The 22,011-nt window shown below is 36.2% G+C and overlaps 1 pseudogene; it reads right to left on the bottom strand.

The window, feature by feature from the left end:
• The window catches only part of LOC128052257 (uncharacterized), a 31,306-nt pseudogene extending 18,712 nt beyond the window's left edge, over positions 1-12,594 (bottom strand).
• Positions 12,595-22,011: the final 9,417 nt, after the last annotated feature.

Genomic DNA, 22,011 nt, shown 5'->3' with positions numbered 1-22,011 from the left:
TCAACTTCAGCTTCTTCAGCGTTACTGGTTGGGGCATAGACTTGGATTACTGTGATACTGAGTGGTTTGCCTTGGAGATGAACAGAGATCATTCTGTCGTTTTTGAGATTGCATCCAAGTACTGCATTATGGACTCTTTTGTTGACCATGATGGCTACTCCATTTCTTCTGAGGGATTCCTGCCCACAGTAGTAGATATAATGGTCATCTGAGTTAAATTCACCCATTCCAGTACATTTTAGTTCACTGATTCCTAGAATGTCGATGTTCACCCTTGCCATCTCTTGTTTGACCACGTTCAATTTGCCTTGATTCATGGACCTGACGTTCCAAGTTCCTATGCAATATTGCTCTTTACAGCATCGGACCTTGCTTCTGTTATCAGTCACTTCCATAGCTGGGTATTGTTTTTGCTTTGGCTCCATCCCTTCATTCTTTCTAGAGTTATTTGTCCACTGATCTCCCGTAGCATATTGGGCACCTACTGACCTAGGGAGTTCCTCTTTCAGTATCCTATCATTTTGCCTTTTCATACTGTTCATGGGGTTCTCAAGGGAAGAATACTGAAGTGGTTTGCCATTCCCTTCTCCAGTGGACCACAATCTGTCAGACCTCTCCACCATGACACACCCATTTTGGGTTGCCCCGCGGGCATGGTTTAGTTTCATTGAATTAGACAATGCTGTGGTCCTAGTGTGATTAGATGGACTGGTTTTCTGTGAGTATCGTTTCAGTTTGTCTGCCCTCTGATGCCCTCTTGCAACACCTACTATCTTACTTGGGTTTCTCTTAGCCTTAGGCCTGGGGTATCTCTTCACAGCTGCTCCAGCAAAGTGCAGCCACTGCTCCTTACCTTGGAACTGTAGAAAATTCTGAAAGAGATAGGAATATCAGACCATCTGACCTGGCTCTTGAGAAACCTATATGCAGGTCAGGAAGCAACAGTTAGAACTAGACATGGAACAACAGACTGGTTCCAAATAGGAAAAGGAGTACATCAAGGCTGTATATTGTCACCCTGCTGATTTAAGTTATATGAATCTTGATTTTAGCCCAGTCAGACTTATGATCTGCAAGACTGAAAAATAGCACATTTGTGTCATATGAAGTCACTAAATTTGTGGTAATTTACCACAGTAACAAAAGAAAACTAACATAGGGACTGAGTGGGCAAAATAAAAGATAAATTGCTAGAAATGAAGAAAGTTTCTGTGTCTAGTGGAGAACCTTTCAACAGGAGCTGTGGGCTCAGTGAACTTCTTAATTTCTGATGAAGTGGCATGAATGGGGTTAGAGAAATAATACCCAACCTCACCCTTTTCCCTTCTAGTTTTTTAAGTCCTTTCTAGTGATAGGAAAAAAAAAAAAAAGTGCAAAGCAACAGACAAAGAATGTTCTTCATAAAAAAAAATATGGAAAAAAGCAGATTGAAAATATGATCAGGTAAATGAAAAATACTTGTGTACCTACTTGCACTTGTTTTCTTTACTATTATTTTTAATAGTAAAATTAAAATTAAAGCAGAGAAGATAAAGACTTATTGTAAGTATTACATTCAACATCACAAACTATTCTTGTATTTTGGACACTGCCAAACAATTACATTAAAATATGTGTTTTATTATAAAATAATATATAACACTTTTTGAACACAATGTTGATTGGACACATTTGCAAGAACTCTGTATTTAACAATTCACTTAGACTGGGGATTCGTTTCTAAATGATAGTATACATGTTTCAATGCCAATGTCCGATGCAGGATACAGAATGCTTGGGGCTGGTGCACAGGGATGACCCAGAGAGATGTTATGGGAAGGGAGGTGGGAGGGGGGGTTCATGTTTGGCAATGCATGTACACCTGTGGTGGATTCATGTCAATGTATTATAAAACCAACACAATATTGTAAAGTAAAATAAAGTGAAAATAAAAAATTAAAAAAATAAAAAAGACAATTCACTTAATGTTTAACACAGTAACTCCATGCTCCATGGAGTTACTATTTTTTATTCCCTCTCCCTTCCTTTTTTTCTTTTTGTGGTTTGGTTTTAGAAAAGGAAACTTGGGCAAATAAATAATTTTTTAATAAGCAGTAAACTCAGGATTGGAGAAGGCAATGGCACCCCACTCCAGTACTCTTGCCTGGAAAATCCCATGGATGGAAGAGCCTGGTGGGCTGCAGTCCATGGGGTTGCAAAGAGTCAGACACGACTAAGCGACTTCTTTCACTTTTCACTTTCATGCATTGGAGAAGAAAATGGCAGCCCACTCCAATGTTCTTGCCTGGAGAATCCCAGGGATGGCAGAGCCTGGTGGGCTGCCATCTCTGGGGTTGCACAGGGTCGGACATGACTGAAGCGACTTAGCAGTAGCAGAAACTCAGGATTACTAACCCAGGCAGTCTAGATACAGAATGCTTTCATATTATAAAGTGTGCTTCATGCTAAAATTTGTGTTAATAGCCTATATTAAACAAATAATGATATTTAATGATTATTATAAAGCATTCCATGTTTCATAATATAAAAAAGAAAATTAAAATCTTTTACAAAGACATACAACAAATATTAAAGAATAGTTTTCCTTAGCCTTCTTTGTTTCCCTTGATAATTTTTTTTCCCCCTTGTCTTTAATTCTTTGCTTTGTGTGGGTGTATTTGTAATTACTAAAGGTAATTATTTTACCTAAAGCTCTTAAGCAGAGTCAGTCAGGAATGCTTATTGACTTCCCCTCAGAATATAACACAGTGTACCAGGAACTGTGACATTAATGAAAGAGAAAGTCCTCACAGATAAGTAAACAATTGCAAAGCAGGATGATAAACATAATGAGCTTGAGAAGTTATAGAAAGAAAGAAGAATGTTGCTTTACTGACATAAAAACATAGGGTAGTCAGAGTAGACTTACAGAAGATGGTGATGATAGGGTAAGGGTCTTAACTATACCTAGAGAAGTTGCCAAAGGCAACGGATTAGGAAAAGGTGCTCTACAAAGGGATAAAAACCATGTGAAATGAGAAGGGGAAGATCAATACACTGTGGTACATACAGACTATGGAATATTATTCAGCACTAAAAAGAAGTGAGCTATTAAACCATGAAAAGACATGGAGAAAATTGAAAAGCATTTTACTAAGTGAAAGAAGCCAATCTGAAAAGGCTACATAATATATGATTCCAGCTCTGTGACATTCTGGAAAAGGTAATACTGTGAAGAAAGTCAAAAGATCAGTGGTTTCCAGAGATTGAGGGATGGGGAGGGATGATTAGGGGGGGCACAGAGGATTTTTAAGACAGCTAAAATACCCTGGACAATACCATAATGATGGAAACATGTCATTACATATTTATCCAGACCTATAGAATGTACCACATCAAGAGTGAGCTGTAATGTAAACTACGGGCTTTGAATGATTATGAATTGTCAATATAGGTTCATCAGTTGTAACAAAGGTACCACCTTGGTAGGGAATGCTGCTAATGTGGAAAGCTGGGGATGTGTGGAAACAAGGAATATATGGGATATGTGTACATTTCCTTCCACTTTACATTCTAAAAAATAACGTCTTAACAAACGAGAGAAGGGGACCAAGGGCTACTAGGTAAACAGGGACTTGTAATGTTTCAATTTGCCATAAGTGTAGAATGGGAAACCACTAAACCATACAGGTATGACCTAAATCAAACCCCTTATGATTAAACAGTGGAAGTGACAAATAGGTCAAGGGATTAGATCCGATAGACAGTGCCTGAAGAACTATGGATGGAGGTTCATAACGTTGTATAGGAGGTGGTGACCAAAACCATCCCAAAGAAAATTAAACGCAAGAAGGCAAAATGGTTGTGTGAAGAGATTTTACAAATAGCTAGGAAAAAAAAAAGAGAGAAGTGAAAAGCAAAAGAAAATGGAATGCAGAGCTTGAATTGGAGAGTTCCAAAGAAAAACAAGGAGAGATAATAAAGGCTTCCTAAGTGAAAAATCCAAAGAAATACAGGAAAACAATAAAATGGGAAAGACTAGAAATTTCTTCAAGAAAATTAGAGATATCAAGGGGACATTTTGTGCAAGGATGGGCACCATAAAGAACAGAAATGGTAAGAACCTAACAAAAACAGAATAGATTAAAAGTGGCAAGAATATACAGAAGAACTGTTCAAAAAGATCTTAATGATCAGGATAACCATGATGGTGTGGACACTCACCTAGAGTAAGACATTCTGGAGTGTGAAGTCAAGTGGCCCTTAGAAAGAATTACTATGAACAAAGCTAGTGGAGGTGATGGAATTGCAGCTGAGCTATTTCAAATTCTAAAAGATGATGCTGTAAAAGTGTTGAACTCAATATGCCAACAAATTTGGAAACTCACCAGTAGCCCCAGGCCTGGAAAAGTTCAGTTTTCATTCCAATCCCAAAGAAGGACAATGCCAAAAAATGTTCAAACTACCACACAATTGCACTAATTTCACACACTAGCAAAGTAATGCTCTAAATCCTTCAAGTTAGGCTTCAGCAGTACATGAACTAAAAGAACTTCCAGATAAACAAACTGGGTTTGGAAAGTCAGAGGAACCAGAAATCAAACCCCCAACATCTGTTGAATCAGAGCAAAAGCAAGAGAATTCCAGAAAAACATCTGCTTCATTGACTATGCTAAACCCTTTGACTGTGAGGTAGCAATAACCTGGAAAATTCTACAAGAGATGAGAATATCAGACCAGCTTACCTGCTTCCTGCAAAACCTGTATGCAGGTAAAAAGCAACAGTTAGAACCAGACATGGAACAACAGACTGGTTCAAAATTGGAAAAAGAGTAAGTCAAGGGTGTATATTGTCACCCTGCTTATTTAACTTATGTGCAGAGTATATCAGTGAAATGCTGGGCTGGATGACTCACAGCTAGATCAAGTATGCCAGGAGAGATATTAATAACCTCAGATACGCAGATGACACAACCCAAATTGTAAAATGTGGAAAGGAACTAAAGAGCCTCTTGATGAAGGTTCAAGTGGAGAGTTAAAAAGCTAGCTTAAAACTCAACATTCAAAAAGCTAAAATTATGGCATTTGATCCCATCAATTCATGGCAAATAGATGGGAAAATAATGGAAATAGTGACAGATTTTTATTTTCTTGGGCTCCAAAATCACAGCAGACGGTGACTGCACCTATGAAATTAAAAGACACTTGCTCCTTGGAAGAAAAGCTGTGACAAACCTAGATATTGTATTAAAAAGCAGAAACATCACTTTGCCAGCAAAGACCCATATAGTCAAAACTATGGTTTTTCCAGTAATCATGTATGGCTGTGAGAGCTGGACCATAATGAAAGCTGAGCACTGAAGAATTGATGCTTTTGAAATGCGGTTCTGGAGAAGATTCTTTAGAGTCTCTTTGTGACAGAAAAGGAGATCAAGCCAGTCAATCCTAAAGGAAATTAACCATGAATAGTCATTGAAAGGACTGATCCTGAAGCTGAAGCTCCAATATTTGGGTCACCTGGTGTGAAGAGCTGACTCATTGGAAATGACACTCTTGATGGGAAAGATTGGAGGCAGGAGGAGAAGGGGACAATAGAAGAAGAGATAGTTGGATGGCATCATTGATTCAATGGACATTAGTTTGAGCAAACTAGAGGAGATGGTATAGGACAGAGAAACCTGGAGGGATGCAGTCCGTGGAGTCACAAATAGTTGGACACAACTGAGGGACTAAACAATAGCAGCAACAGCCAAACAGAATGGGATAGTAAACTGGTGAGCTGAAATAGCTGTCACTCAGTGATGCACATAGTCATTCAAACAAACAACCTGATATTTTCAATGATTTTATGCTTAGATCCATCTGTATAAGCATTATGCTAAGCTCGATCTGCACTGTTTATATACATTAATATCTCCATTTCATTTGCCTCAGTTCAGTCTTTGTAACTTGGTAATTTCTTTCCTTTTTCTTCTAACTAACTTACACTTGAACATCTTTAAAATAAAAACAGAATAACAGTGATAGCTGCTCTTTTTTTTTTGAGGACTAATTTTTCCAGAAGTGAGCTAAATCATATTTTACATATATTAGTTAAGTTCAGTTCAGTCACTCAGTCGTGTCCGACTTTGCCACCCCATGAATCACAGCACGCCAGACCTCCCTGTCCATCACTAACTCCTGGAGTTTACTCAGACTCATGTCCATCGAGTCTGTGATGCCACCGAGCCATTCATCTCTAAATCTATCCTTTTCGGCTAAAGTTCTGTGACTGTTACTTTTTTTGTTTCTTTAGTATTATGTTTTGTTTTATTATGATGTTTGATATTTCTGTAATATGTCTATATCATTTGATACAATACTTGACACATAAAGTTATATTTTGTTAGTTCTTGTCAATTTGCTTAGATTAAATTTCCAATTATTTACACATTCACACTTGTGAGCAGAAAGTTCAAGAGTTGACTCTTTCTTGAAGTCCTTGCTTGAATTACATTAACATTCTATGAGTTTCTTCAGTGCTAAGGTTTATTCAGTCTTGAATTATACAAATGGTCCATGGTTATTATTTCTGCTTCAAAGTGTCACTCATTTAAGTCTAACCATATAGAGCCTTTGCCTAGAGCTGCAGGGATTTTCTTGCTAGTCTACTTTCTTCCAACAGTTCAGATTTCAATTCTCTCTTCAATTTTATTGAAAGGCATATCCATTAATTCCCAAAGCAATAACTGCTATGTTAAGCTAGGTCCAGCAGCTTTCCTACCTACAAATTTCTCAAATTCTAGAACTGAATATGAATTACCACTGCAAGTACTGCTGCTGCTGCTAAGTTGCTTTAGTTGTGTCCGACTCTCTGCAACCCCACAGACAGCAACCCACCAGGTTCCTCTGTCCATGGGATTCTCTAAGCAAGAATACTGGAGTGGGTTGCCATTTCCTTCTCCATACCCCTGCAAACAGATGGTTAAAAAGAAAGAGCAGTCTGCATTCAAGCTGACTTAATTCTTTAAAGCAGACAGGTATAGGAGATCACCTGAGGTCACGTGTTTGTCAGCCATTCTGATCTCTCTCTAGACTAGGGTTTCTCAACCACATAATATATTATTAACATTTTGGCTGGATAATTCCTTGTTTTGGAGTTGTTTTGTGCACTGTAAAATGCTTATCAGCGTTTCTTGTCCCCGCCCACTACTAGATGCCTGTTAAAGATAAATTATTCTAATACTTTTACAAAACATTGCATAGGACACATTAAACCACACACACATGTGCACACACACACATGAAGAGGACATCATTCAAGAGTATTACCATAGCAGTCAAGACTGTTGCCATGAGAGAAAGACTGAACTCAGTTCTCAGACAGTTGCGGATTTATAGCCAAGGAGCTGAATGGGGTGATCGCCCTTGTGCTATTATTTCAGTCATGTCCAACTGTTTTGGACATTATGGACTGTAGCCTGCCAGGCTCTTCTGTCCATGGGATTATACAGGCAAGAAAACTGGGGTGGATCTCCATGCCCTTCTCCAGGGGATCTTCCTAATGCAGGGCTTGAACTCCCATCTCTTATGTCTTCTGGGTTGGCAGGCAGGTTTTTCACTACTAGCACTACCTGGGAAGGTCAGCTGATCAAAAATTACTACAGGAAATCTGATTAGGTACCAAAACATACGGGAATTCTTGCTAAACTGGCTTAATAAGTTTCTTGCTAATAGTAGAGCAAGGATTTAAATATCAAGAGTAAAATATGAGGAATCTGAACAAATATCAAGGGCTGGGAGGCTGAAGCTCTCAGTAAACTGGCTTGGTGGATTTCTCTGGCAGCTCAGATGGTAAAGAATCTGCCTGCAATGCAGGAGACCTGGGTTTGATCCCTGGGTTGGGAAGATCCCCTGGAGAAGGGCATGACAACTCACTCCAGTATTCTTGCTTGGAGAATCTCCATGGACAGAGGGGCCTGGCTGGCTACAGTCCATGGAGTCACAAAGAGTCAGACACAACTGAGTAACTAAGCACAGCACAGTGGAATTCCTTGATAATTGAACTTGTCAGGCCAAGGGCACCAGGGCCATCCTTTGAAGGTAGAGACCTAGCTTAGAAGAAGGCTCAGAGAAGCCTGATTAAAATTTGTTCAATGAAGGAGTTATTCTTTGTTAATTTGTCCCACCCCATGCCATGACAATAAAAAAGTGTTTCCAGATATCACCAAAAGTCCTCTGGAGGAGACAAAATTGCTTGTCATTGAAAACTTTTAGATGATCATGATAGACAATGTTGTGCCTTATATTTCATTGCCCTAGAGCCAGAATCTTTTCTAAAATAATTTTTAATTTTCATTTTTTTTTCAGTAATGAGCATAGACCATCTAAGTTATAAAGTGAGAAGCCAGAGTAGTGACCACCTGCTTGACATGACCCTGAGAATTTTGATGTTATAGGGTATTTTGTTGTTTTAGGTGATTGTCTATAAAAGGCAATGATACTAGATATTTTGTCATTCATTCTTAATAGTTTTACCTGTATTCTTTTCCAAAAGCAGCAAAAACAAAGATTTTTTAAAATGTGGACAATAAAAGCCATTCATAAATTTCATTGATTAAGAATTGCTTCCTTTCGAAAGAGGCATTTTACTTATGCCTTTCATATTTCTCTGGCAAGCATGTGGAAGCAAGTCTTGGGTAGTACAAGTATATGCAAAAATTATTTGCTTATGACTATTAAAATTTTCACATTACAATTGCACATGAAAGTTATGTATTTGAATGATCCATATATGTATGTCTATATTCTAATATATTGTGCTTTTTTTCCTCTTTTTGGAGAATATTAGGATTCATCAATTCTAATAGAATAGGCATTGTTTAATACAGCTTCTACAATTACTATTTCAAGAAAATAAAAGTGTTTAACATACTTTGTAAAATACACTTCTATTAACAAGCAGTTCAATTAGATATCAAATACACTGAAAACATATATATCGCACAAACATTTACAAACAGAATAATTGTTAATTTAAAAGCAGAACTATTGAGCAGTCACATAAAGAATTGCAAACTTTCAAGTATTGCAAAAATTCATATATTCTTTCGGTCTTCATTTAACAGCTCATACTCAGTAATACACTTTGCAGATTCCTTTGGTCTAAATGGCTGCTTTAGTTTTTATATTATTGTCAATGTAAACTGAAGATACATGAATTTCAAGAAGACAATTTACTTTGATTTGTACCATGCTTCACAATTTGAGGTTTCATATGACAGCAACTTATTATACATTGCACATAATTTCAGCCCCGTTAATTATCATGCATTTGAATAAAGAATATAGACTCACTTCAGATGGTAATTAAAAGGCTTGAAATAAAAAGCGAAAAAAGCAAAACTCATGATTTGACTTTATAAAAGTCTTTCAAAAGGATATTTTAAAATACTAGGCAATTGCACAGCAGATGCACAGCATTAGTGATTCCAAAATGTTATATTTAAAAAAAAATAAACACAAATGGATTTGGAAAATCCTATTTATTTGAAAATATAATATTATTGAACAAAAGGTTTTTATTAAGCAGGTAAGAATATCCTCATTTAAGATATTTAATCACCATGCTTTTAGTTTAGAAATATTAATTTGATTTTTTGTTAGATTTTCCCTACATTTTAATTTCCTATTTGGAAATAATAACCAGGATTCATTATGAGTGTGTTATTGTATTACCCAAAAGTTAAATACTGTACTTTGTCTATAAAGGCTGCATGTCAGCAGAATTCACCAGAAATTTTACATTTAAGGGTGTCCAGAAATAATATTTTCGTTACATTTCCTGGTTAATAAAACAAAAGAAAATGTTATTTTTTTCTATCTACAAAAATTACTGGGGATGCCATTTAGTATTTCTGTACCCTCTACTTAATACACAAATAGACTCACAGAATATTATCATTTTGCTACTTTAAATATATATTATTTTAAGAATGAGAGCCACCATGTAAATCTGGAAAGTGACAGTTCAATATTTTTTCCTTTGTCATATTTTGAATGTGTTCAGCAGTGAGTTTTGTATGTGTCTAACTTAACAGAACTCTTTTCCTCAGTAAGGTGCTTAGTGTGATTTTTGCAATATGTCTAACCACCCTACCCTAAAATAGATTCAATAGTTTTTAGATGACATCATTTCAGTTCAATCGCTCAGTCGTGTCTGACTCTTTTCGACCCCATGAATCGCAGCACGCCAGGCCTCACTGTCCATCACCAACTCCCGGAGTTCACTCAGACCCACGTCCATCGAGTCAGTGATGCCATCCAGCCATCTCATCCTCGGTCGTCCCCTTCTCCTCCTGCCTGCAATTCCTCCCAGCATCAGAGTCTTTTCCAATGAGTCAACTCTTCACATGAGGGGGCCAAAAAGTACTGGAGTTCAGCTTCAGCATCATTCCCTCCAAAGAAATCCCAGGGCTGATCTCCTTCAGAATGGACTGGTTGGATCTCCTTGCAGTCCAAGGGACTCTCAAGATCATCTAAAAAACTCACCAGTATTAAAATGATGACAGATAGAACAGAAGTGCTACATAACAACAATGATTTCAACAAGTCCTTAAAAACTTTCAGTCTTAAATGATGGCTAACGCTAGTGGCAAGGTTTGGTTTTGGTGTTATTTTTATTGGTTTGTTTTCATTATTCAATAGGATTCAATTGGGCATGTTCCAATTTACATTGAAGCAGTTATAGTGACATTGTTTTGTCACATGTTGAGAGCTACCCAGCTGGGTAGGATTACTGAACATAGTTTGATTTTTTTTTTCTTTTTTTTGCAGAATATGGCCAGTATTTTTGAAGACTATAAAATGAATGTGGTATTTTTCTAAGTTGACTTTACCAAAGCTTCTTAATAAGATATTTATGAGCTTAAGAATATGTGTTAAGGTGGTTCACCTGTTATATTTATTACATCTTTTTCATTAAATTTATTCACTTTCATTTTGAGTATGTAATAAACTCTAATGAATTAAAACACTTAAATTTCTAAAAACATATATAATGAAAATCTTAATGTCTTGCCCATTATCTATTTTTCCAATCCACAGCTTGCCCTCAAAATAACTGTCATTAGTGGCTTCTCATGTTTCTTCTAGACTTTATTAATACATGTACAAGCAGAAACAAATACCTATTTCATCATTTTATTATTACCTGTATCATTTATTACCCATACAGTTCTGTAATTTTTTATTTAGCAATATATTTTGGAGATCTATCTATATATCCACATGGGAAATATTTCCTGATATACTTTTATCACTATGTGAATATAAATAATTTACAAATTTAGGTTGTTTTTAATCAAAGTAATACTGGAAGCTGAATAAAAATGTATCATTTCACATATGCATATGCATTTCACATATATGTATGTCATTAGAATAATTCCTAGAAGTTAGCTTGCTCTGTCAAATGTACACATTTAAATTTGATCAGTGTTAGCAATCAACTATTCATAAGGTTTATACCAGTTAATAATTTCACCATCGTGTGAGTGCGTGTCTCCCTAAAGCCTCATTAACAGAATGTGCTGTTATATTTAATGATTTTTTTTCTTTTTTTTTCTTTGTTTGGATCTTTTTGGTAAAATGTGGCTGAGTATTAAGTCCCAGGTGACATTCTCTTTCTTTGTGTGTATCTCTTCTACATCTTGCTCCACATTCTTCTGACACTGAATAAGGTTGTGGAAAAAAACTGAGTCCCAACTGAATCAATTTTCTACCTTCAAAGAAATAGTTTTTCAAAGCTAAATAATGTTTCCTTTCATTATATGTAGCTTTTAATTATTTCTAATTGTACAGATTATTATATTTTTAAATTAAATCCTGTTCCATCATTTCAGTTGGTTTTCAATGACTCTATTATATATATATCTTTTTGTCTGTCCTCTATATCTATTACTTCTCCTCCTATTTCATTTGAAGTTGTTTTATTTCCACTTCCTTGTGTTTGTTTTCTGTTTTACCCTCCATGTCTCTTACTGTGATATCAACAGGGTCTTTTCATTTGTACTTCTTCCAAGTTTGTCTTCATTTCTATGGTAAATTGTTCCTGCTTCCTTCCTGAATGCTGTATTTCCATTTTCCATTTGATTCCTCCATATTTCCGATCCTCTGATTCTTTTTTTTTTTTTTTCTTTCTTATATTGTGGTATTTGTTCATCAATGTGATTTTTGTTTACTAAGTTTGTTTTTTAATTCAGGGGACAGCATATGGCCAAAATTTGTGTTTCCTCTATGGTAGAATTTTCTCTTTTCTGGTCACTTTGTCTTTCGGTAGAGAAAAAAAGTATTCTTTTTATTCTTGCTTTACTTATATTATTTCTGTAATAATAGCATGTCATTTTTTTATTATTATTTGACTCACCATTGTGTATGTTCAATATACATTGCCCAATCACTTTTAGTTTTCTATATATAGGAAGTGGTCTAGATAACTCCACAAGCAGGGGAAGTTCCTACACACCAAAGATGCACTCACCTCTGATGAGGGAGACAATCTTCTTGCTGCAGCTCCAAATCCAGAACTAGATCACTAGCAGAAGAGCTTTCTTCACCTTTCTCACTTACTGCCATTCTCCCATTTCTTGTTGACATCTAGAGATAAATATTTAGAAATGTATATTTCCTGGAATCTCCTGACATAAACTCCCCTGGTTCTTACTGTCATTACCCACATTTCTTTATTTTCTCACCTAGCTTTTGCCCAGTTTTAGATATTATGGTAGCATTGACACATAATTTAAAATCTACGGATTATATCTGCTTCCTAGTTTCACATGAAAATGAGTTTGTAAGATTTCATTCTATCCCTTTGGACAATTGTTGTTTTTTTTTTCTTTTGTTCATTCACTTTAAGTAATTTCATGAAGAAAAGAAGGCAATATCGACAGACATAGCCATGCCTGGATTGAAATCCCATCTAAATTTCTATTTAATTTTTTTTTCTTCTCAAACCTGTAACTTCCTCTTCCTCACATTACAGGGACTCACTCAAGGCTTCAAGGAAGCCACAAGACTAGATGCTCACAGATACTCATTATTATATCTCAACAGAAAAATACCCAGATCTAAGTTTTCACAAGAGGCAATAATCTGCCCTGTGCCCTAGATCCAAACATCCATTTATCCTTGAACCCACACAACCTTCTTACATCAAGAAAATTACCAGTTATTCTTTCTGTGTTGTGTGTATTCACTCTTTTCCTTTCTATTTCAGCCTTTCAGTTAGCATTTAGTTCCACTTCCCCTCCAGATGTTGTCTTACTATTCAGTTTTGTTTTGTTTTTTGTCTTTTATCAGTTCCCAAAACAAGTATCTATGTTTCATAATTTCATATCACTAGAGAAACAGAAACAGATACAACAGAAATAAATGTAGAAATTTCAAAAGATCGGTTTGTATAATTGTGTGTGTGTGTGTGGGGGGGGGGGGGGTGGTAAGTCAAAAATATGTAGACAACCAGGTAGGTCCACAATCCTGAAGCCAGGGTTGATGTTGCACATTGGCATTGAAGTTCAACCCGCTACATCTCTCACAAATACTACTGCTGCAAACTGGTAACACCACTTCAATGCTTTTCTTCACTCTCTAGCCAGAAGTGTTGCTTATATATGTTGTCTGGCCTCACCATCATCCAGCAAAAACACTAACCTTGTAGGATAAAGACTAACATAGTCCAAAGTTGCCTGTATTATCTGAGTCCTACTTACCCCTCTAGAATCAACTAGCAGCAACATGTCTGTTTTCCCTTTGTTGTTTAATGCACTAACTGTAGGCCCTTACCTAATACATTTTGTATTCATTTTTTTAGAGCTTTCATACATAACCTCTAACTTGTATGCTATCATACCAGCTATTTTAAATGGTTACTTTGCATTCATTATCTTTTCTTCACAACATTTATTACAGCTTGCAATTTTATATTGATTATATTTTTTGTCATGTTCATTACTTCCACTAATGTAAACATTCAGGAAAACAAAATGACATCTTTTTTTCACTACTACTTCCCTAATATATTGTATAGAATCTGGAATGTAATGGCGTTTAAATCACCTGGAATGAAGGAATAAGGCAGTATTATAAGTGAATAAATGAACAATTTGTGCCTTCAAATTGAAGAAAGTCTGAAACCAACTTCCAAATCATTTTTAATAATCAAATATATACACACAGGAGGAGAATCAGTATAAGTTATTTTAGATTCAGTCAATTTATCAATTTACATGAAAGGAATATGGTATTAAAGTAGCTAATTAGCCACATTTAAACTAGTAATGAATAATCATAAAACTGTATAGACTACAGGTATTTAAATTTAGTTATAATTTGTAGAAACTATAGGGACAATGAACTTTTGGTTAAATGATAGCCACACCCTACATGTGGAATAAATAATATCAATACTTTGATGTCTTACTATGGGTTCAGATCACCAAAAGTCTTTAGTAGCTGAAACTTGACAACTATGGATGTTTCCTGGTAACATTATATCATAAAGCATTGATTCTATAGTCAAAAGACCTATTTTCACATCTCAGTTCAATATTGTTTGGCACTCAGCTGGTTACTTAGTCTTTTTAAAACTCCATTTATTCCTTATTACTACAGGCAGGCCAGGCTTTCTTCAGGTACATGAGATATCAGTAAATGGGATAGTAATTGTACTTAATGTTTTCATGAGAAATCAATGTTTAGAATAACATGGGATACATAACTAGCACTCAAAATTCCAAAAGAACATTTTTGTCAAAGTCATATGGGTTAAGATACTTTGGTTTGGGGTTTGTTTTTCCTCAAATTTTTAATGATTAAGTAGAACATTATTTCTAAGATTTCAAGAACTCTATAATTTTGATGACATGATGACCATAGGCAGAATATAAGATCACTTAACAGAAAGCTAGTAAACTTTCTATTATTTTTACAATGCTAATAAAATACTGTCCAGTAGATAATCCAATATCCTAATGAGTCATTTTTTTTAATATCATTGAAACTTATTCTGCTTCCCTCCTCTACTGACTCCCAGAAAGCTAAGGATTTTGAATGCATGCTCTTCTGACATAGCTGTGTTCTTTCCCCTCCTCTTCACTATCCATATATGGGCTTTCAGCTCTTGGATATTCTTTGTTTTGTATATTTTTGATTTCATAGTTTTGTTGGATTTGTGTGATTTATTAAAAGTCACCTTAAGTCTATTTTGGAAGTAGGTTCAATATAAGAGTTAATATGGAAAACATTAAATAAAAATGTCAGCTGTCAAACTCTTGATATTCATCCTACCATGATAAAATTCACAAACAGCTTATTATGCATGTCCTCCAAATCAGATTTAATCTCTACAGTGTTGCTCTTGTTGTGTGTGCGTGTGTGTGTGTTTCACAAATATGGCATCCATTCCTAATGTACATTATTGACTACTAGAAAAAAAGTGTTCCATGACATTGGACTTGCCCATTTTTCACATACTACACATGAAGACATCTTCAAGTTTAGAATATCAAAAATATAAGGAGCTAAGGGTCTTTTGCTATTACAATAAACACATGAAACTCGAATTTGTTTTGGTTTCCCTGTACTGCTGGATCTGTCCTTACCATAAACAGAAAGTATGTCCTTATCATCTGAGAGTGTGAAAATATGTTGCCAAGCCATATCATCTCAGAAGCTTTAGAGCTTTTGTTTTAGTATATAAGCATTCTAATATAATTTATGAGGGAAAGGAAAAGCAGAGTAATAAATGATTGTTAAAATATCTTATGTCAGAACACATAATTTTATGGGCAAAAATGTTAATAGTAGTTAGCACCTAATTTGCAAAGTTGCTAATTTTCCTTTTTTATTATTTCATTTAACTTGAATGAAAGGTTTTATTCTTCAGAGTGAATTTTTTTGTATATGTACATTACATTAAACTTATATAGGCAACATTTAAGATAATACTAATTTGATGTAGGGAAATAATTATTTTTATGTTTACACAGGTTTATGCAGGAAGAAACATGTGAATGCTTGAGTATATGTAAAAAATAATGATTCTATAATGATTTACTACTCAACTGAGGAAGATACTTTTGTCCTTCAAAGTTTGAGGATCAGAAATTTCTGACTGCAATAATCACAGCCAGATATGTGGAATCAGTCTTCCCTGGATATTTCCATGGTTAAACTTAGGTTAAAGTTGAATTAGCTTATTCAAGTTGTTAGAGACTATTTAAAAAATCACTATTTCTTTGCACTAATAGCAAAGTATGAGCAAATTATCTCCTCTTTCACTTTCATCAAAAGGCTCTTTAGTTCTTCTTCACTTTCTGCCATAAAGGTGGTACCATCTGCATATCTGAGGTTATTGATATTTCTTCTGGAAATCTTGATTCCAGCTTGTGTTCTTCCAGCCCAGTGTTTCTCATGATGTACTCTGAACATAAGTTAAAGAAGCAGGGTTACAATATACAGCCTTGACGTACTCCTTTCCTGATTTGGAACCAGTCTTTTGTTCCATGTCCAGTTCTAACTGTTGCTTCCTGGCCTGCATACAGATTTCTCAAGAGGCAGATCAGGTGGTCTGGTATTTCCATCTCTTGAAGAATTTTCCACAGTTTGTTGTCATCCACATAGTCGAAAGCTTTGACATAGTCAATAAACCAGAAATAGATGTTTTTTTCTGGAACTCTCACTTTCTCAATAATCCAACGGATGTTGGTAATTTGATCTCTGGTGCATTTGCCTTTTCTAAATCCAGCTTGAACATCTGGAAGTTCACGGTTGATGTACTTTGAAGCCTGGCTTGGAGAATCTTGAGCATTACTTTACTAGCATGTGAGATGATGCAATCTTGAGGTAGTTTGAGCATCTTTTGGTATTGACTTCTTTGGGATTGGAATGAAAACTGACCTTTTCCAGTCCTGTGGCTACTGCTGAAAAATTTGCTGGCATATTGAGTGCAGCACTTTCACAGCATTGTCTTTTAGGATTTGAAATAGCTCAACTGGAATTCCATCACCTCCACTAACTTTGTTCATAGTGATGCTTCTTAAGACCAACTTGACTTCGCATCCAGGATGTCTCAGTGAGTGGTCAGACCATCATGATTACCTGGCTCATGAAGATCTTTTTTGTACAGTTCTTCTGTGTATTCTTGTCATCGCTACTTAATATCGTCTGCTTCTGTTAGGTCCATACCATTCTGTCCTTTATTGAGCCCATCTTTGCATAAAATGTTCCCTTGGTACATTTTCTTGAAGAGATCTCTAGGCTTTCCTATTCTATCATTTTCCTTTATTTCTTTGCATTATCACTGAGCAAAGCTTTCTTATCTCTTCTTGCTATTCTTTGTAACTCTGCATTCAAATGGGTATATCTTTCCTTTTCCCCTTTGCCTTTCACTTCTCTTCTTTTCACAGCTATTTGTAAGGCCTCCCCAGACAGCCATTTTGCTTTTTTGCATTTCTTTACCATGGGGATGGTCTTGATCCCTGTCTCCTATACAATGTCAAGAACCTCCATCCATAATTCTTCAGGCACTCTATCAGATCTAATCACTTGAATCTATTTGTCACTTCCACTGTATAATTGCAAGGGATTTGATTTAGGTCATTCTTGAATGGTGTACTGGTTTTCCCTACTTTCTTCAATAAGTCGAATTTTTTATTAAAGAGCTCATGATCTGAGCTGCAGTCAGCTCCTGGTCTTTTTTTTGCTGAATGTATAGAGCTTCTCCATCTTTGGCTTCAAGTAGTAAAATCAACTTGATATATATTCAACTTGATTTTGGTATTGACCATCTGGTGATGTCCATGTGTAGAGTCTTCTCTTGTTATGTTGGAAGAGGGTGTTTGCTATGACCAGTGCATTCTCTTGGCAAAACTCTATCAGCCTTTGCCTTGCTTCATTCTGTACTCTAAGGCCAAATTTTCCTGTTATGGCAGATATCCCTTGACTTCCTAGTTTTGCATTCCAGTCCCCTATAATGTAGAGGACATTTTTGGGGGTGTTAGTTCTAGAAGGCCTTGTATGTCTTTATAGAACCATTCAACTTCAGCTTCTTCAGCATTACTGGTGGGGGCATAGACTTGGATTACTATGATATTGAATGGTTTGCCTTGGAAACGAACGGAGATCATTCTCTCGTTTTTGAGATTGCCTCCAAGTACTGCATTTTGGACTCTTTTGTTGACTATGATGGCTACTCCATTTCTTCTAAGGGATTCTTGCCCACAGTATTAGATATAATGGCCATCTGAGTATATTCACCCATTCCAGTCCACTTTAGTTCACTGATTCCTGAAATGTAGATGTTCACACTTGCCATCTCCTGTTTGACCACTTCAAATTTGCCTTGATTCACGGACCTAAAATTACAGGTTCCTATGCAATATTACTCTTTACACCATCGAACTTCCATCACCAGTCCAATCCACAACTGAGTGTTATTTTTGCTTTGGCTCTATCTCTTCATTCTTTCTGGAGTTATCTGTCCACTGATCTCCAGTAGCATATTGGGCACCTACTGACCTGGGGAATTCATCTTTCAGTGTCCTGTCTTTTTGCCTTTTCATACTATTCATGAGGTTCTCAAGGCAAGAATACTGAAGTGGTTTGCCATTCCCTTTTCTCGTGGACTACATGTGGTCAGAACTCTCCACCATGACTCATCCATCTTGGTTGGCCCTACACAGCATGGCTCATAGTTTCACTGAGTTAGACAAGACTGTGGTCCATGTGATCAGATTGGTTAGTTTTCTGTGATTGTGGTTTTCATTTTGTCTGCCCTCTAATGGAGGAAGATGAGAGGCTTATATAAGCTTCTTAATATGAGACTGAGGGGGAAACTAGGTCTTGTTCTGATGGGCAGGGCCATGCTCAGTAAATCTTTAATCCAATTTTCTGTTGATGGATGGGGCTTATTCCCTCCTGGTTATTTGACCTGAGGCCAAACTATGGTGGAGGTACTGAGTAATTGTGACCTCCTTCAAAGGTCCCATGCAGGCACTACTGCACTCAATGCTGCCAACCCTGCAACAGGCCACCGCCGACCCACACCTCTGGCAGACACTCCTGGACATTCACAGGGAAGTCTGGGTCAGTCTTTGTGGAGTCACTACTCATTTCTCCTGGGTCCTGGTGCATATAAGGTTTTGTTTGTGCCCACCAAGAGTCTGTCCCCACTCCTGTGTAAATGCTGGCAGCTTATGGTGAGGTTAATGATGACTTCTTCCAAGAGGGCTTATGCCATACCCTGGTCTACTGAAGCCAGAGACACTGCGCCTGTGGCAGTCCACTGCTGATGCGTACCTTCACAGGAGACACTCAAACAGAGCTCTGGCTCAGTCTCTGTGGGGTCTCTCAGTCCTGGTGCACACAAGGTTTGTTTGACCCCTCCGAACGTCACTGGTGGGTATAGGGTTTTCTTCTAAATGTGATTTTGCCCCTGCTACCATCTTGCTGGGGTTTCTCCTTTGCCCTTGGAAGTGGGATATCTCCTCACAGTAGATATTAGTTAATGAATTATACAGAACCACTGATACATAACTTTTGCTTATATTGAAATGTATATGTACACAGTGCAAGAAAATCGGCAATAGAAGTGAAGGAGAAACACTTTAACCTTTCAACTTAAGTGTTTTTTCCATGCTGCTGCTGCTGCTGCTAAGTTGCTTCAGTCATGTCCGACACTGTGCAACCCCATAGACGGCAGCCCACCAGGCTCCGCTGTCCCTGGGATTCTCCAGGCAAGAACACTGGAGTGGGTTGCCATTTCCTTCTCCAATGCATGAAAGCGAAAAGTGACAGTGAAGTCGTTCAGTCATGTCTGACTCTTCGCGACCCTATGGACTGCAGCCTACCAGGCTCCTCCATCCATGGGATTTTCCAGGCAAGAGTACGGGAGTGGGTTGTCATTGCCTTCTCTGGTATTTCCATAATTAAAACTTAAACTAGAGAATGTGTGATCTATGTCTTATTTAGAAAAGTTGAAAAACATTAGAATGTTGAAACTATTTAAATATAGATTTTGCATTATTTCTTAATCATCAGAGTACCTTTTCCCAGAATTAGTAATTGGTTAGCATTTTTATTTTTTACATGTTACAAGATTTGGTTCATATTTTAAAATTTCAATCTGATGAAAGCCTGACTCTCTTCAGAGCTTGGACTTACAGGCTAACATCAATTTTTGCACATTTTCTCTAGATATAGAATCTTCAATTCCCACATTATTTTCTAGGCAATTATTCTATATCCTTCAGAATTTAACATAATGCACTTTTCCAAATAAAACATTTCTGAGTGTCAAAAACCCAGAATATTTGTGTTATTTCTTTCTGTGATAATCTCTCATTTCAGTCAACTTTTTCTTCAATACTTATTATAATTTGTAATTTGTGCTCAATAATTACCACATGAATCAATGGGAAAAAAGAAAATAAATAAAGGGGTTTAAATAGTGTTCAACAGCAGACTGAATTTGTGCATTTGACAATGGACACTTTTTTTTTTTATTGCGGTAGAATTAATTAACAACCCTGTGTTAGTTTTGAGTATGCAGCAAAGTGATTCAGTTATACAAATAGGCATATTTTCTCAGACTTTTCTATTTTAGGTTATTACAAGGTGTTGAATATAGTTCCCTGGGCTATATAGGAGGTCTTTATTGTTTATTTTATATGTAATAGTGTGTATATGTTAATATCAAACTTCTAATTAAACCGCCCCCCCCCCCAAACCAACAATCCCCTTTGGTAACCATAAGTTTGTATTCTATGTCTGTGAGTCTGCTTCTGCTTTGTAAATAAGTTTATTTACATCATCTTTTTTTCAGATTTAACATATGTGATATCATATGGTATTCATCTTTCTCTGTTTGGCTTACTTCACTTAATATGATAATCTCTAGGTCCATTCATGTTGTAATTGGCATTATTTCATCTTTATATTATACACATCGCCTTCATTCATTTCTCTGTTGGTAAACACATGGGCTGATTCCTTGTCTTGGCTACTGTAAATAGTGCTGCTATGAATATAGGAGTGCATGTATCTTTTTGAATTAGAGTTTTCTCTGGATATGCCCAGAAGTGGGATTGCAGGATCATATGATAGCTCTATTTTTAGTTTTTCAAGGAACTTCCATAATGTTCTCCATAGTGGCTGCTCCAATTTACATTTCCACCAACAGTGGAGTATTATTTCTCCAAACCCTCTTCAGCATTTATTATTTGTAGACTTTTTAACGATGACCATTCTGACTGGTATGAGGTGATACCTCATTGTAGTTTTGATTTGCATTTCTCTAATGATTAGCAATGTTGAGCATTTTTTCATGTACGTCTTGAGTATGTAGGTTTCCTTGGAGGAATGTCTATGTAGGTCTTCTGCTTAATTTTTGGTGGGTTGTATTTTTGATATTAAGCTCTATGATCTGTTTATATGTTGTGGAAATTAATCCCTTATCAGTAACAAATATTTTCTCCTAACTCATAGGCTGTTTTTTTTGTTTTGTTTATAATTTCCTTTGCTTGTCAAAAACTTTTAAGTTTAATTAGGCCCTATTTGTTTATTTTTGTTTTTATTTTCATCACTCTAGGAGTGAAAGAAAGTGAAGTCGCTCAGTCATGTCTGACTCTTTGTGACCCCATGGACTCTAGTCTACCAGGATCTTCTGTCCATGGGATTTTCCAGGCAAGAGTACTGGAGTGGGTTGCCATTTCCTTGTCCAGGGGACAGATCTAGAAAAGTATTACTGGATTTATGTCAAAGAGTGTTCTGCCTATGTTTTCCTCCAGGAGTTTTATAGTATCTGATGATAGTAGACATTTTCTTTACAGATTTTATTATGTACTATTAAAAGCAATGGATATTTTCCTGGAAGGAGGTTGGCTTTATTATATAGATACTAAGCATTCAGTAACACATATAATTTTTAAGTAGTATTTATAACAATTTTATAAATCACAAGTAATATTTTCCATGGAGTCACAAAGAGTTGAA

Source organism: Budorcas taxicolor, chromosome 1 (genome assembly GCF_023091745.1).
Source record: "Budorcas taxicolor isolate Tak-1 chromosome 1, Takin1.1, whole genome shotgun sequence".
NCBI lineage: Eukaryota > Metazoa > Chordata > Mammalia > Artiodactyla > Bovidae > Budorcas > Budorcas taxicolor.
Note: the sequence above shows the minus strand (reverse complement) of the source record. Positions and strands in the feature narration are given on the sequence as shown.